The sequence below is a fragment of the Jaculus jaculus genome, chromosome 9 (assembly GCF_020740685.1).
Source record: "Jaculus jaculus isolate mJacJac1 chromosome 9, mJacJac1.mat.Y.cur, whole genome shotgun sequence".
Taxonomy (NCBI): domain Eukaryota; kingdom Metazoa; phylum Chordata; class Mammalia; order Rodentia; family Dipodidae; genus Jaculus; species Jaculus jaculus.
Window position 1 is genome coordinate 51034930 of NC_059110.1, and position 14074 is coordinate 51049003.

General features: G+C 39.5%; 1 pseudogene; it reads left to right on the forward strand.

The window, feature by feature from the left end:
- Positions 1 to 276: 276 nt before the first annotated feature.
- Positions 277 to 11153, forward strand: LOC101599233 (annotated as a pseudogene).
- Positions 11154 to 14074: the final 2921 nt, after the last annotated feature.

The window sequence follows — 14074 nt, forward strand, 5'->3', positions numbered from 1 at the left end:
GAGGTAGCAAAATTCTTTGGTGTAGTGAGTTGGATCAGTGGAGGATGACTCTAGATGTTTTTCCATCTGGGATAAATTGGACATGGAAAAAGGAACGTGAACACGAACAATTCCTTCATCACCTGTGACCTCACACAAAGGGTACATTCCATCCCTGCAAGAATGAGTATATTGTACAGCAGGAGATTGAGGAGGAAAGGATATGGGAGATGGCGGGGGCATAGAGACAGAGCAGGAGGCAGATGAAGGGAGGGAGGAAGGGTATGGGCATCAGGCATGGGGTCAGGAGAGGCTGAGATTGATGTTGGGGCCAGATCGTCTATGGAATCTGGGTTGAAAGCAGAAGGAGAGGACGAGTATGGGGGAGGGTTGAGTTAGGGTGCATTTCTGAGACCTTGGCTAGAAGGACCTGGTGAGAACAGGTATAGCAGAGAGAAGGCTGTGCACACAGAGTTAAAAATGCTTGGATAGAGGGTATTTTGGGCCACTTGCCTGTACATTGGCAGAAATGTTCTAAATCAGTGAGAATTTGGAAATCAAAAATACCATTCTCAGGCCATTTGGACTTGTTGTCCAGCTTATATTGCAGCCTGGCAGAGTTGTAGAGAAAGATTAGATGATGAGGTTTGATGTCCAAGAGTTATAGAGGTTTTAAGTTCTTAAGGAGACAGGCTATGGGGGGTAGCAGCAATTGGTTTAGAAGTTTTATTCCCTATGGAGGTGTGAGAGTATAATGAAAGGGCTAGTGAGAGGAGACAGAGAAAGAGCAAGAAAAAGGTGGGAAGAAGGAACCAGAGCTTATGCTGGGTTTACATGGGATACCAATATGACGCTCTGACCCAGTAGGATGAATGGGGCCTTTACCTTCCATGTGATCAGAGGCCATACAGGTTGCAACTGTCAGCTTTTTAGTCTATTAGTGGGCAAGGAGGGCACCTGTGCTCCCGATGGCAAAAGCTGCTGGCAGTGGAAGATTGAAGTGTCTGGCAGTGGAAGATGAGAGCTCAGGAGGGAGATGGAGAAGAGGAAGGGAGAGGAAGTATCCTGAGATGGTTACCAAACCAAAAGGAGCTCCTTAGGGTACGGTAGACCAGAGAGCGAGACCTGAGATGTTAAGAGTATGTCTTTATTGAGACCTTGGGTTGGGGCCTAATGGCTGAGGGGTGTAGCCTGGTGTGCCGGCACAGCTTCCATGAGGAGGGGTGAAACCCAAAAGCAGGCCAACCTGAGAGGGACGCTTACTGAGAAGGGAGGAGAAGAGGAAGGCAAGAACGGTGAGGCTGAATTGTAGCAGGTGTGAGAACCTGTTTAACACAGAGATGGTCTGAGGTCTTCAAAAGGTCAAATGACAGCTCAGCAGTCTGGTCAGGGGAAGGAGGTCTGGTGGCCTAAGAGGGCAACCAGAAGCCTTCCTATCTAAGTCATGAGCACCAGATGGAAGGTTCAGGAGTGACCAAGACAATGAAGACCACTCAGAGGCAAAGATGGAAGTTTTTATTTGGGGAAAAACATGAGCTGTCAGGACTGACTTTCAAGAGCAGAGCAGTCAACTTTTGAGATTACAGATAGTGGGCCATATAGAGTTCTTCAGTTGGGGAAAGGTGAGGAAGGGAAAAGAAACTCCTTTGTTCTTTACATTAGCCATGTCACATAGCTAAGGTGTGAGACCAGAGCAGTAACCAGGTGGGAGATAAGGGGGCATGAAACCTAGACCTTGGGCATTGTTAGGCAAGGAAGGGATAATGGCTGGGCAGTTTCTTGAGAAATGTGGATGACCCACTTCCTTGTGTCTGTCACCATCCTGCTGTCTTTGGTAACTCCATTTTGGGAAGCCCATCTTGACCTAACATCTCTCTTTCTCGCAAATAAATAAATAAAATATATTTTTTAAAAAACAAGCCTTAGAATTAAGGTTAACTCTTTAGCACTCAATCTTCTACTAGAAGATTATTATATATGAAGATACTGTAACTATGAGATAGTCCCTGTCTTGTTCATTTTGGGTCTGCTATGTGGTCATTACTGAGCTTATCTTATAAATCTTGTAAAAGTGATTTAGTTATTATGAACAATCATTAACTTATAAAGTTTCACAGTGGTTAGAGTTGCTAGCTTACAAGATGTTTTATGTGTGTCAGAAGGTCTCTAGTGTATGTAAAATTCAGACTCGTTTAGCTTTACTTTTAAGCTGTGTTCAATCAAAGTCTCAGTCAAGGTTTTAGTTAGATAGTTGTCTCATCACTGGTATCTTAAGTTTATTGCTTATAGACATATGGATACCTGTGGTGGTTTGATTCAGGTGTCCCCCATAAACTTAGGTGTTGTGAATGCTAGCTCCCCAGCTGATGGATATTTGGGAATTAATGCCTCCTGGAGGGAGTGTATTGTTGGAGGTGGGCTTATGGGCTTTATAGTCAGTTTCCCTATGCCAGTGTTTGGCACACCCTCCTGTTGCTGTGGTCCACCTTATGTTGGCCAGGGGGTGATGTCCACCCTCTGCTTATGCCATCGTTTTCCCCTGCCATTGTGGAGCTTCCCCTTGAGCCTGTAAGCCAAAATAAATCTTTTTTTTTTTCCAGAAGCTGCTCTTTGTTGGGTGACTTCTACCAGCAATGTGAACTGGACTGCAACAATACCTAAGACATGTTCCCTGCTCTAGGACAGAGCCTCATGTCCAAATGATCTTTATTGGTGAAAAATAATCTTATGGTCTGGAAAAATGGCTTAGCACTTAAGGTGTTGTCCTCTGAAGCCTATGGACCTAGATTTGACTCCCCAGTGCCCACATAAGCCATTTGCATGTGGTGGCACATGCTTCTGGAGTTTTCAGTGGCTAGAGGCCCTGATGTGTCATTCTCTCCCTCTCTGCCTCTTTCTCTGTCTCATAAATAAATAGATATTTAAAAAAGGAAAAATAATGTTAACTTCTGCTGTCTTGCTTCCAGTTTGGGGGTAATTGGTACCTACATAGGTATACAGACTAGCCAACATTATTTGTAAATACAGATGCCAAGTTGTTATACTATTTTGTCCTTTCCTGACATAAAACTTCTAGATCAAATCAATTGATTTGGAGGTATTGGTAAAATACAGTTTTCAGGGTTACTAACATGTTCTTCCTGTACTCTTAACTGATATATATTTAAAAGATAAAATATGTATGCTTTTTATGTTCCAGATGTGGTTTATAGTGTCAACTGACAACTAAACTTAAGTATTAATCAGACTGATTTAAACCTTTGCATTACTTTCTAACCAGATATACCTTATTAGCCAGATATGTTCAACAGTTCTTTAAGCAAATATGTTTTACTAATCAGGTAGGGACAGTCTCTCTGAGTGATTAATAACCATATGTAGAAGCTAAAGTCAATTGGAAACATCAGAGTTAGGGGGATAAGCAATATTTTGGGTCCTACTCCCAGGTCAAAAGGCCACAGGAGACAATAGGACGCTTCTAACCTCTAGCCTCTGGTAATTTACCTGTCTTCTTGGTCAGAGAAGATATGGAAACATGGAGACCAGGATATGGACTCAAAGTCAGTGAATTTGCAGAAAGATGGTCACTACAGATGCTTCTAAAGGAATCCAGATGGACAGCACAGCCTTTATTTATCCTAACAAATGACACAGTACTTAGAGTCCTAGAGCTTTTCACAGGTCCCTTCTCCTACAGAGCCACAACTGACCTATAAAATACAATATATTGTTAATTATGGCTGCCAGTATGGTCTTAAACACCCACTCAGAGAATATAACCATAAAATGTTATAAGTGAAAATTCAGATGATTAGGTTCCTTTCTCTGATGTTGGATTATAGTACTAAGCTCTTATGTTAACATGCCTTCTTCTGCCTATGTCTGGCCCTACGTTGTTAGCCACTGTTTGCCTTTAAATAAAAGATACAGTAAAACAAAAAAATTAAAAAGGGAAAAAGGAAAAATAAATATGCCTAAGGGTAAAATCCACCCAGGAAAGGTGAAATGAGTAAGAATACAAATTCTTTAAAAGGGAAAACAACAACAACAACCAAAAAAAACCCTAGAAGTAACTTGATCTATGCTGATGGCTCAGGATGGAATGTTTGACCAGCCTGTGATCAGCCCAATAGGAGGGGTAAAAGAGACAATCAAAAGATTTTTGTTACTTGTTATCTTTACCTAGTGGTTATCAATTTGTATTGGTCTAGCTTTTCTTTGTTATGCCTTATTACAATGGAAATACTTACTCTGCCATCATTTATTAAAATATGTAGCTTGTTTTGATTTTATAGGATTACAGTTATCAAATAGTCCTAAATCTCAGATGAGGATTGAGGATTTAAATCTCTCATAAAGTTGGGAAAATGTTATGGGGATTTATAAAGCTAGTTTCAATACAGTTTGAATTAGGAGGTCATAACTCTATGAAAAGAAATTAATGGTTTAAGTGTGTCAGCCCATAAAATCAGACTTAAATCTTATCTTCAGTGGATAAAGCCACACCAAGGAAAAATGTGTGTTTGGAACTAATCAGGAACCCAACCCTATTATATGAACTCTGATTTAAAAATACTAGTGATGCTGGTTGTTTGATGGTGTTCTCTTGGAATTTGTAACACAAGGAGACCCATTTACCCCAGGAAACTGGATACACCCTCACCAGCCTCTAGATATGATCTAAATAAAAGAGTGGAAGAAGGAGCCACTCCAGCTGGTTTGGACCAGCCCCATACAATGACACAAATCATTCTAACTTGGATTAAAGCTACAGTTGCCACTCTGTGGATTCATCACACTTAGGTAAAAAAGGCCCATGCAGCTGAAGGGAACATGTCTTGGATGGAAAAACAATGTCCAGACTAGCCACTCTAAATCACCTTGTGTAGGCTCCAGGAATGCTTCAAAGATCTGCAGCTCTGCTGTGACCACATCCAGAAGCTGGTCAGTCTATGCATAGCTGAAACTTGAGGATCTATAGGCCTGCAACAATCACACAGCTGGAAGTCAATTGGCCCAAGCACACCTGAAGCTTGAGGAAGTCTACGGGGGACACCTCTGCAGCATTATCATGATCTCACTCCATCCAATTCAGTCTGGCAGTCGTACCATTGCTAGTATTCTCAGTGGGGATGGGCGCAATAGCCCTACAGGGTTAAAACTTGAGGGAAAGAATAGCTACAGGTCTATTTTACATAGTGACAGAAAACCTGATTGGAGAGACTATCTGGTTTTATAACAGTCTGTGCCATATTAAGCCTTACAGTACTGGAAAGCACCCATGAATGTTAAATAAAATTGAAAAAAAAATAGGAGTCTTTACACACTTTAAAAATACTTTGCTGTGGTGGTTTGATTCAGGTGTACCCCATAAACTTAGGTGCTCTGAATGCTAGGTTCCCAGCTGATGGAGATTTGGGAATTAACACCTTTAGAAGGCAGTGTGTTGTTGGAAGTGGGCTCATGGGTGTTATTGCCAGCTTCCCCTTGCCAGTTTTTGGCACACTCTCCTCTTCCTGTTGCCCACCTTATGTGGGCCACAGGGTGATGTTCATCCTCTGCTCATGCCATTGTTTTCCCCTGCCATTGTGGAGCTTCCCCTTGATCCTGTAAGCCAAAATAAACCTTTTCTCCCACAAGCTTCTCTTGGTTGGGTGATTTCTACCAGCAATGTGAACTTGACTGCAACATCTGCTAAATCATGGATAATGTACACCAACTAGGAAAGTCATTGGTAGACCTACAAAAGCATCTAAATTCCCTGGCCAATGTAGTTAATACAAAACCAGAGGGGCCTGAACCTGTTCACAATGGATATAGGAGGACTGTGCTTATTTTAAATAAGTAATGCTACTTTATTTTATTTTTTTGTTTTTTTAGGTAGGGTTTCACTGTAGCCCAGGCTGACCTGGAATTCACTATGGAGTCTCAGGGTGGCCTCGAACTCACAGCAATTCTCCTGCCTCACGAGTGCTAGGATTAAAGGCATGTGCCACCACACCCAGTAGTAATGCTACTTTATACAAATAAAACTGGAGTTGCTATGAATAGAGTCCAGAGATTGAAAGAAAGCATGACTAAAGGACAGAATATTAGCAAACTCCTGGATGTTGTTGGACAGCTATTGGTCATGGGCTAAGTGGTCTATGCTCCTGATCAGACCACTTAAAAAGATCTTCTTAGTATTATTAGTTTGGCCATGCATCTTGACCCTCCTAACTAGACTTATTGCCATGACGTGCTCTCAGTCCCAAGGGATTATTATGGTCCAGTGAAACAAGAGGACTCAGATTTATAAAGGTTGAAGCCTTTTATATAAAATAGACAAGACTTCAAAAGGGGGAAAACTATTGAAGAAATACCATATCTCTAAATGTTTTTTTAGATGGAATATAATCAATGTATCTATAAAAAAATGTAAATATGCCTAGGACTTTCAGTGAAGCAGTAAGTGTTGCACTTCACTCCTCTGAAGCTGCAGCAGGGAAAGGTTCTCTGATGGTAGCTAACAAGAATTCTGTAACTCTGAGCCTGACCCCTTCGGAAAATTGTAACTGCCTTATCTCAGGAGACGGCTGCATGCACTTAATCTTATTTGGCAGAACCCTACACTCATTGTAAATACCTCCCTTCTCCAAGCATGGGAGAATTCAGACAAAGGATTGTAAAAGGTATATAACTCCAGTAAAATCTGAATTTAGAGCCTCTGTCTTTTTGGCATTATCTAGTAGAGGTCTGCATGTGAATAAAGGCTCTCACCTTCTTTATGAAATGGATTTTTCCTATAACAGCAGTTACTTACTAATTGCAGGAACAAACACCTGACCACAAACAGCTTATTTCTGTTTACTGTTTTGAGAAGAAGCTTCAACATAGTGAGGGAAGCATGACAGGAATAGACAATAGAGCATCACATCTTGTCACAACAGCAGGGAGGAAGCTAGTCAGCACTGGCAAGGGGACTTAATTATAAAGCCACAAGGTCTATCCCCAATGACATTCCTCCTCCAACAAGGCTGCACTGGCTTGAGTATGGTGCTTAATCACAAACATACAAGGCTACAGGAGATATGTTGAATTAAAATCACTACAGTTACCTTGGATGAACTGCTTGAAGTACTGCGACTGCTTTCGTAGTTCTAGAAGTCAAGTTAAAAGGTGCTGGCATGGTATCTGAATGAGCCAAATTGTAGTATCCTCTATAGCTGTGGTATTCACCTTCTAATGGAAGTAGTTAGGACTTGATCAGTTAACTAAAACACATCTTATTATACAAAAGATGCTCACCTGCATAAAAGAAGTTTGAAAATGTGAAAGTTGTAAAAATAACCTTTGTCCCTACATTTTTGCTTTGTTATATAAGTTACAATTCCTCTCACTAAACAAGAGGAATCTGCTTCTTGACCCTGGGCTGGTCTTGTGATTTGCTCTGGTCAACAGCATGAGGTAGAAGTGCTGCTGTTCAAGACTCCAAGAATCTTGTATTTTGCTTACTCTTTTATGCTTCTGTCATTATCATGAGAAAGGCATCCTTCCCATGTCTGCTAAAGGATAAAAGACCTGAGTTTGATCAGTTAACCCATTCTAGATCACATAGTTGGAAGTTGCCCTCACAGAAATATGAGGGATACCAGCAATAGATGACTTGAAACCCTCATATGTGAGAAACAAATTGTACACATCAAGGTTTATGGACTTTTTTATTTTAGCATTACTGTAGCAATGTATGACTGATGCAGAGACAAAGCAGTCTGGGGCAAATATGAAAACTCAAAGGTGTTAGGGACCCCAATTCCTTTTATGATATATCACTGCATCCTTAATTTATAGCTTCTATTTTATGGCACATGGTGGATATTTAGCTATCACATCCACATCCAGCCAGAAAAATGGAAGGAATGAAGAAAGAGACAGAAGAGACTAGAAAACATAGTCTTTTTATTCTTGTTGCTGGTTCCTGGAATAACTGAGGTCTGTCTTACTGATGATGAGAAGAGCAAACCTGAGGATGACTACAAACCACACATGTCAATAAATGTGACAAGAAAATTTAGGTATTTCTTCTTTCATAAGGGTCTCACCAAGTGAAGGCAGTTTTCTAAACTTAAGGTACATTTCTTTCTGGATGCATTACTAAATTACAGTGATAATTAAGGAAATATTAATATTCATAAATCCAAACTAAATTTTACTACTCTAGGCAATTTTTTCACCAAATACTTTCAGTTAACTAATATTCACAGCAGAATGTTCCAACCAAATAATTGAGCCACTGTTATCAAGTACTAGAACAAAATAGCATTCTCTTAAACAACCACCAAGTGTAATCTATATGGGCTGATAGATTAACTTTAAAAATACATTTGGGGGCTGGAGAGATGGCTTAGTGGTTAAGCGCTTGCCTGTGAAGCCTAAGGACCCCGGTTCGAGGCTCGGTTCCCCAGGTCCCACGTTAGCCAGATGCACAAGGGGGCGCACGCGTCTGGAGTTCGTTTGCAGAGGCTGGAAGCCCTGGCGCGCCCATTCTCTCTCTCTCCCTCTATCTGTCTTTCTCTCTGTGTCTGTCACTCTCAAATAAATAAATAAAAAATTAAAAGAAATATTTATTAAAAATACATTTGGGAATGCGTTAACAAGTACAGAGGTAGAAGATGAATAGCTTCCACACATGTCAATAGGGTCACTCCTCCCTAACAAGGGAAGATTCACCAATAATTTCAATTATGGCAACATGATCTATGCATGCATCATTTCAATGATAGCTTCTCTGTTCTAGAATTCTTAGCTCCAACACAAGTCCAAAATTCATTTGAGCAGAATTGTATTTTAGGTATGTTAATTGAAATTAACAAATTAAATCCATGTTTTACATATATAGCCTGCACACACATATATGCATACTAGAAATTGGAATTATTTTCCCACCATCACCTGAACCATGTTGCTTCTCAGAGGGTCAGCATTTAAAATACCTGCAGAGTTGAACAGTGTACTAACCACTAGCTGTATGTAACTGAAGCAAGGTAGACACCCGCCCTTAGCTGGGAAAATCATACAGGTCTACCTTCCAGACATTGTAATTAAGATATAGTATGTGAAACATTCAAACTGAGGACCTCAGTCACAGTATAGTCATTTGCTACAATATGCCTCCTACACACTGAAGGTCAGAATTCAGATAGAATGATGGACAAACAAAAAAGAAATGAAGAGAGAGAGAGAATAAACTTGTCTCAGTTTACAAGCTTTAGTTCCTTGCAAAGCCTTTAATCAGCCCCTTACTTCCTTTATTGTGAAATCTCCCCCCATGGTTTGTTAAGTATTTTCTCCCCTGTGCTCCTCTCAATGGGTTGCTTACATCTACTCTTTTTTATTATTTATCAAGTTAGAGTCACACTCTAGCCCAGGCTGACCTGGAATTCACTATGTACTCTTGGGCTAGCCTTGAACTCACAGTGGCCTTTCTACCACATGTTTATGGTTAAAAGTGTGCACTAGCACACCTGCCTAAATCTACCCTTTAACATTTTCCACCCATTTTTCTATCCCCAAGACCTAATGAAAGCCTTACTCAGTATGAAACAAATGACTGAGTGAACATAAGAACAACAATTTAGAAAATGCAAATTAACACCATGAAAATTGTGCATGGAAATGGTTCAGAGGATAGGTTGACTATATTTGAATTAGAAGTAATCAAGCAAACCTGTAGCTCTGACTTGAGTAGATTGAAAGATTCATCTATGAAAACATAAATAATAATGTTCCCAATAAAGAAAATGAATGAGAACTAGCAAGAATCCAGATGTTATGGGGTCCGGTGTCACACAAGTAAGACCATCAACTCACAGAATGTGAGGCAAAGTTTTATTGGGTAAAAATAAAAGAGGGTCTGGTATACCAGGTCTGCCCCCAGAGGGAATCTCAGGGGTAGGAGGCAGCTGTGAAATGTTCAGAGTGTCAGCTTTTATTGGAAATAAACACATGATGTTAGGGAAAAAAAAAAAAAAACAGCATGGGAGTTAAACCCCAAATCACAATTTCCATGTGATTTTACAGCCATAAAAGTAACAGATCTGTTGGTCAGTTACAGGAGTGCCACCTGGGAAGTGTGAGGGAGGCCTGTGACCAGGAGTCCTGCTTATCTTAAAGAGTTTTCTCAACAGTACAGGCCCTAGGAAATGCTATTCATCCCATCAGAGCACTTGTTTACCTGCTATTAGAAGAGCCTCCTGTTTGTCTGCCATCAACTGACTTCTGACTGTCTGCCTCCTGACTTCTATATTTCTCTACACTAGGTATAAAGAAATGCAGAGAAATACAACATTTTGCTCTCTTTACACAGCAAGCTGCTGGAAAGTACCTATATTCTACTTTCCTGGCCCTGGATAAGACAGGAAAAGCATAGCTACAGGAAGGAATTCTCACACTCACACCAGCCTTTCAAAAACAAAAATCCTGGAGTAAAATCTCCATAAGCTGGGAACATTATACAGACTCCAACCCCTCCCCCCAGAGTCTTTCTCCATTCAGACCTGGTCACCGCTGACCCTGGCCAATCCACTTGGGTCACTCTGGGTGCCCAGAAGGAGAAGCCCACAGAAAGGAGCTAGTGTAAGAGTGAAGGCAGCCTTGTTGAAGATGAGGAACACCAGAGAAGGGTTTGTGTGTGTGTGTGTGTTTCAAAGGTCTTGATCATATAGTATCTCATCTCCAGTTGCTCCTTCTCAGTCAAGTCTTTTTTTCATCAGGTTTTATACAAGCTCAAGAAAAACTGTGTCCCAGAAGTTCAGTTTCCTGTTGCTGGTCTTGAGACTCATTTGGTGATTGATGTTATTGCACTATATTTTCCAACAACCAAGACATCAAAGTACTGTCAAGTTACATGAGCAAGTGCTAGATTTAAACAAAGGATATGACAAAGCTCCACAGAGGAAAATAAGAACACAGTGGTTGTGGAGAATGGTGCCTCCTTTGGAGGATATGTGAATCTGGAAAGGACAATGGCTATCCTTCTGGATGATTTGGCAGCATTTGGTGAAGCTGGAGAACAAGGTCAACTATGTTGCATGAGTGGCCCAGCAGACAACAGCACCAATGCTACTCATGGAAGTTTGGTGCCAGTAATGACAAATGAAAGAATAAATGCATCAGATAAGTCAGATATCAGTTAAAGATCACCTTGTGCTTCTACACCACTGTGGGTTACATCTCATCACAGGAGACTATTTTAATTACAGGCTAGAACAGAATAATATTTAACAATGAAAGATCTACACATTTTCATAGAGTTTGCTGGAATCATGGAACTGTAGATGTGTATAAAAAATTTCTAGCATTTTTAGCTGCAAGTTTCTTCAGTGCTATTCTATATGCTTAAAGGGAATTTTGTAACATGGTTGATATAATATACAGAGAGATGATCTTGTATAAATCTTTTGTGCTTGAGATCAAGCTAAAACAAAAACACTAGAGAAACAGATTCATTTTTATAAAATAATAATTTACATATAAACATGTAACTTTATTTCTTATTTTTTTAATTTAATTTATTAGTTTCCTTTTCAACATATACAGGCAGTTTGGTACCATTGTTTAGGCTCATCCATGACCTACCCACTCCCAATGGCCCCTCCTTGTTGATGTAAATGGGTCATGCACTGTGGAGTTAGCCCACAGTTATTGGTACGATGTTTTGATCAGCTCTAACAGTTTGCTAGTAGACTCTTTAGGGTCCTTTATGTATAGAATCATGTCATCTGCAAATAATGATAACTTGATCTCTTCCTTTCCAATGTGTATCACTTTTATGTGTGTCTCTTGCCTTATTGCTATGGCTAAGACTTCCAAAACTATATTAAATAAAAGTGGGGACAGTGGACACCGTTGACTTGTTCCTGATTTTAGTGGGAGAGCTTCGTTTTTCCCCATTTAGTAATATGTTGGCTGTAGGCTTGTCATAAATAGACTTTATTATATTGAGATATGTTCCTTCTATTCCCAGTCTCTGTAGGACTATTATCATGAAGGGATGTTGGATTTTGTCAAATGCTTTCTCTGCATCTAATGAGATGATCATGTGATTTTTGTCCTTCAACCCGTTTATGTAATGTATTACATTTATAGATTTGTGTATGTTGAACCATCCCTGCATCTCTGGGATAAAGCCTACTTGGTCAGGGTGAATGATCTTTTTGATATACTCTTGTATTCTGTTTGCCAATATTTTGTTGAGAATTTTTACATCTATGTTCATGAGGGAGATTGGTCTGTAATTTTCTTTTTTTGTTCTATCTTTGCCTGGTTTTGGTATCAGGGTGATGCTGGCCTCATAGAAGGACTTTGGTACAATTCCTTCTTTTTCTATTTCGTGGAAAAGCTTAAGAAGCAATGGTGTTAGCTCTTCCTTAAAAGTCTGGTAAAATTCAGCAGTGAATCCATCCAGGCCTGGGCTTTTTTTGGTTGGGAGATTATTGATAACTGTTCGGATCTCCATGTTTGTTATAGGTCTATTTAAGTGATTAATCTCATTTTGATTTAATTTAGGTAGGCCATATAGATCAAGGAAATCATCCATTTCTTTCAGATTTTCATACATTGTGGAGTATATGCTTTTATAGTATGTCCCTATGATTTTTTGAATTTCTCTGGAATCTGTTGTGATGTTACCTTGTTCATCTCTGATTTTATTAATTTGTGTCTCTTCTCTCTTTCTTTTGGTCAGATTTGCCAAGGGTTTATCAATCTTGTTTATCTTTTCAAAGAACCAACTCTTTGTTTCATTAATTCTTTGGATTGTTCTTTTTGTTTCTATTTCATTAATTTCTGACCTAATATTTATTATTTCTTCCTGTATACTGACTTTTGGTTTGCCTTGTTCTTCTTTTTCCAAGGCTTTAAGGTGAAGCATTAGGTCGTTTACATGCGACCTTTCTAATTTCTTAATATAGGCACTTAAGGCTACAAATTTACCTCTTAGAACTGCCTTCATTGTGTCCCAGAGATTTTGGTATGTTGTGTTCTCATTATCATTTGACTCTATAAATTTTTTGATTTCCTTCTTGATTTCTTCATTGACCCATTCATCATTTAGTAGTGTATTGTTTAGTTTCCATGATTTTGTGTATGCTCTATGGCCTTTCTTGCTACTGATTTGTAGTTTAATTCCATTGAGGTCAGATAGAATGCAAGGAATTATTTCAATTTTCCTGAATTTGTTAAGATTGGCTTTGTGTCCTAATAAATGGTCTATTTTGGAGAATGTTCCATGTACTGCTGAAAAGAATGTATATTTTGCTGCCTTTGGATGAAATGTCCTATATATATCTGTTAAGTCCATTCCTTCTATGACCTCATTTAGCCCAGTTGCTTCTCTGTTTATTTTTTCCCAGGATGACCTGTCAATTGATGAGAGTGGGATGTTAAAGTCACCCACCACCACTGTGTTTGGTGTTATCTGTGATCTTAGTTCTAATAGTGTTTGTTTGATGAATTTGGGAGCCCCCATGTTAGGTGCATATATGTTTAGGATTGTAATGTCCTCCTGTTGGAGTGTGCCCTTCATCAATATAAAGTGACCTTCCTTATCTTTCTTGACTAACGTTGGACTAAAGTCTACCTTGTCGGATATTAGGATAGCAACCCCTGCTTGTTTTCTAGGCCCATTTGCTTGAAACACCGCCTTCCAACCTTTCACTCTAAGATAATGTCTATCCTTTGTAGAAAGGTGAGTTTCTTGGAGACAAAAAATTGTAGCATCCTGCTTTTTAACCCGGTCTGCAAACCTATGTCTTTTCATTGGGGCATTGAGGCCATTTATATTAAGAGATATTAATGAAAGGTATGTATTTATGTTTGCCATTTTTTTTTTGTGGTTCCAGTTCTACCTGTGCTCTCTAGTGTTAACTAGTATTTGAGTATTGCTTGTTTTTTCTAGATTCCTTATATGTATGCTTTTCCTTCTCTTCACCGTGGATGATTCTATCAAGTATTTTCTGTAGAGCTGGTTTTGTCTTCAAATACTCCTTTAATTTGCTTTTCTCCTGGAATGTCCTTACTTCTCCGTCTATTTGAATGGATAACGTTGCAGGATAAA